Source organism: Miscanthus floridulus, chromosome 11, assembly GCF_019320115.1.
Source record: "Miscanthus floridulus cultivar M001 chromosome 11, ASM1932011v1, whole genome shotgun sequence".
NCBI classification, from domain to species: Eukaryota; Viridiplantae; Streptophyta; class Magnoliopsida; order Poales; family Poaceae; genus Miscanthus; species Miscanthus floridulus.
In genome coordinates this window covers 23080346-23084057 of record NC_089590.1, presented here as the reverse complement: position 1 = coordinate 23084057, position 3712 = coordinate 23080346, and positions in this window count along the sequence as shown.

Genomic DNA, 3712 nt, shown 5'->3' with positions numbered 1-3712 from the left:
TTATTGCTTTCATTGCTTATCTAATTACAGCAATATCACTCTGCCCGATTGAGATTGATCTGGATTGGCCTTATATCTTGTTTAACTCATTGTTTGCTAATCTAAAATAGATCTAATCTACATCTTAAGCAATGAGTTATGTTTTTATCGGCTGTTTTGCATCAATCTTAATCGTGCATAGCGTGTGGTTAAGGCATGTTCGATCTTGAGTAGATCTATCAGTTAGCGAGAACCGTTTCATGGCCCATCATCATGGCCTATGGGATTCTACCTCTCACCCCACTATTGGCACCATGGAGTGGGGATCGTTGGTTGATAGACCCATTCTTGAGAAGACATGACCTTAACTGTTCGCTATGCCTGAATTGGCTATTTAGCCGATATCGAATGCTTTCATGAATAGTTCACATCATGAGAATGTTGAAGTAGAGATAAGTTGAAAGATGTGTTAGCCCCATGATCTTGTTATTGTATTACGCCCTGCATGATTCTGCCTCATGCCCCACTAATATTAGTAATGAGTTAGGGTCGTCGAGTCTATTATTGTTTCTATGGCCTACATGATTCTGCCTCATGCCCCACTGGTCATGGCGATAGGTGAGATCTAACATGTTCATTAGATTTATCTTTATTAAATGATTAAGTGGTGTTGAATTATTTCTTTACATGAAAAAGAGTTCGGTTACTCGTAATCATTGGCTCAGTATGGACCGATCATCATTGATATCTTATTGCCATTGATTAATATTCGTTTAAATGATGTTTATCCTAAATAATAACCGATTCTCTCCACACGACTCCATGAGCTCTAACTGACTTATTCTCGAGAATATACTGGAATTGGCTATTTAGCCGATTTCATTTCATATCGGCTCTCACAGCCGTACATTTGGGACTATCTAGCAACACTGGCAAGTTGTGCCCTTAACTACTGATGAACTTTCTCTCCTTGTCAATTGCAGGGTCAAATTGACTGGCACGCCTCGGGAGGATTGCGTAAGATCGACCACCCCTACGCTGAAGCTAGGCGGATCTGCTCCATCGAGCGGACCCTTCTGGCTTGCTGCGTGTGTCCTCGGCACGGGATGAAATTCTATGTTGACACATGTTTCTAGCACGCCTAGTGGGACACCATAGTCGTCATGGCAGTTCATAACAATGACAGCATCCTTATGGTACATTATGAAGGCCTGCCTAATGAAGGTAAGGATACCATCAATAAAGCTATGGAAGAATTTCAGAAGAAGTGTTTGTTGTCCTACACCAAAACACGTGACAACGCAATTATTTAGAAATTTCCACTACCAAGAGTTCTACTACATGGGCAGACAGATACGGTTGAAGCTGAAGACAGGCATTTCTTTACGGAAGCCATAGACAAGTCTGTTCATGATGCCATATCAAGCCATAATGAAGCTTTCATTGACGCATTTCACAACGCCATGAAAGAGGCGATTCATGGAATTCTAGTTGGTCAGGTTCGATCGACTTGTTATAATATTCCAGATCCATTGACCTAAGGGACTAATCAAGTCGGTACCAGTCATCAAGAAGCAGCACCAACTAGTAATGGTGGCATCCAGACACTTCAAGGTTCATCTGAACAAACTCCGGGTACTGCTACAAATCAGATATAGTACAATCCTGGACCGTTAGTACAGCATGTGCAACAGCCGGCGGGGCAAAGTCAAAACTAGATGATCAATTTTGGCACATTAGGCCACATACCATCGTCGGCTCAGAAGATAGCACCATCTGTTCAGAGGATCCGTAGAGATATAGATCCTTATGTCTATAATCAGAGACTTCAAACGGCAAGCCAGCAAAGGACCCAACAGATTGAGATTCCACAAGGCTATCATTATGGCACGGATTATAACACCCTCCACATGATACCAAATCTAGGATATCAAGGCATGTGGGATTTCAATCAACAGATGGGTCAGCAAGTACCGAGAAATCCAAATCCATAAGCTGATGAGTTGTTGTTCAAGGTGACAGAGATGATGAAGAATCAGTTTGGTCTAAAGCCAAAAGAAATAACTTTTTCATACAAACGCCCATATCCAAAATGGTATGATTTGGTCGCCCTTCCTACAAATTATAGGCTCTCGGAATTCGCCAGGTTCACTAGTCAAGATGGTACAAGCACAATAGAACATGTTAGTTGGTATCTTACACAATTGGGCGAAGCGTCAGTTGATGATGCCCATCGAGTTTGTTTCTTCTCCTTGTCCCTATCAGGGCCAGCCTTCACTTGGTTCTCGTCACTACCAGTCAACTCCATTGCTAATTGGGCTGACCTGGAGAAGAAGTTTCATACATATTTTTACATTGGGACTAGAGAGAAGAAAATAACCGATTTAATAACCATGAGACAGTGGGCTAATGAATCGAGCACTGAATTTCTTCAGAGATTCTGAGGACTAAGAATCTATGTTTCTCGTTGAGCTTGGCCAATGATCAACTAGCTGCTTTAGCCATCCAAGGAATGCTGTCGATGTGGAAAGAGAAACTGCTAGGACAGGAATTTGACAACTTGGGTCAATTGGCTCAACGAGTGGTAGCACTGAATATCCAATTCCAGAGCATACATAGAGATACCTAATTCTAGAAGAGTACCTCAGTGGCTAAAGCTTACAATCCATATTCAGTCAATGATGGCTATGAAGATGAAGAAGAAGAGGTTGCTATAGCTGAATGGAATTGGGGCAAGAAGATAGTGATGGTGCCAAATCCTTGGGGAAGAGGAGTTGAGGAGAGTTATGACTTCGATGTTACCAAATCGAACAAGCTCTTTGATTTCTTGCTTGAGAAGGGGCAGATCAAGTTGCTCGATGGTCATGTCATGTTGCCCCCTGATCAGTTGAAGAACAAGAACTTCTGCAAATTCCATAACGCCACTTCTCATTGCACTAATGAATGTAGGATCTTCAGGCAGCATATACAAAGAGCTATTCAGCAAGGGAGGCTCAAATTCGATACACCTTGGAAGATGAAAGTCGATGATAATCCTTTCCTAGGTGATCAGAACATGGTTGATGCTAGGTTGTTCAAAGGAAAAACCAAGGTCCTAACATTGACCAAATCAAGAGAAGCTAGGACAGTCGATCCCAAAATGTAAATATCGATTGATGAGTACAGAGAGATTAGAAGACATCGTGCCATACAAAAGAGCCGATACAAGCAGAGGAAGACGTCGAAAGCAGAGATGTCAAAGCCGCGGGTCACATCTCGGATTCTATTGAATAAATGGCAACGGTAGAAGGAAAAGGATTATCAACATTGGTTAAAAGATCAAGCATACCGGCATCAATTAGAAGAAGAGAGGTATGAAAGGGAACAAGCTTAATTACATTGGAATTGTCCCTTCTTTAGGCATTGCTGGAATGAAGGTTTGAAGTTGCCTACCAGACACGACTGTATAGAGTGTAGCAATCAATATCGGGAGTATAGGCAATCTCGAACCAACCGCTAGTCTATCCATGCTCAAGATGCATATCATCATAACAACATGGATCGGTGCTTAAAAAACAAAAGTGTTCATGATCGGTTGGGAAAAAGAGTCATTGGATAGGACTAGGCTGATCATGAAGAGGAAGGCACTGAAAGAAGATACACATGGTAGGAAGGCTAGTGGTGCCCAGGAGATTTGATGAGAAGCCAAAAGAGGAGGGTGCATCACCTAAGGAACAGAGAAATGGAATAGGCT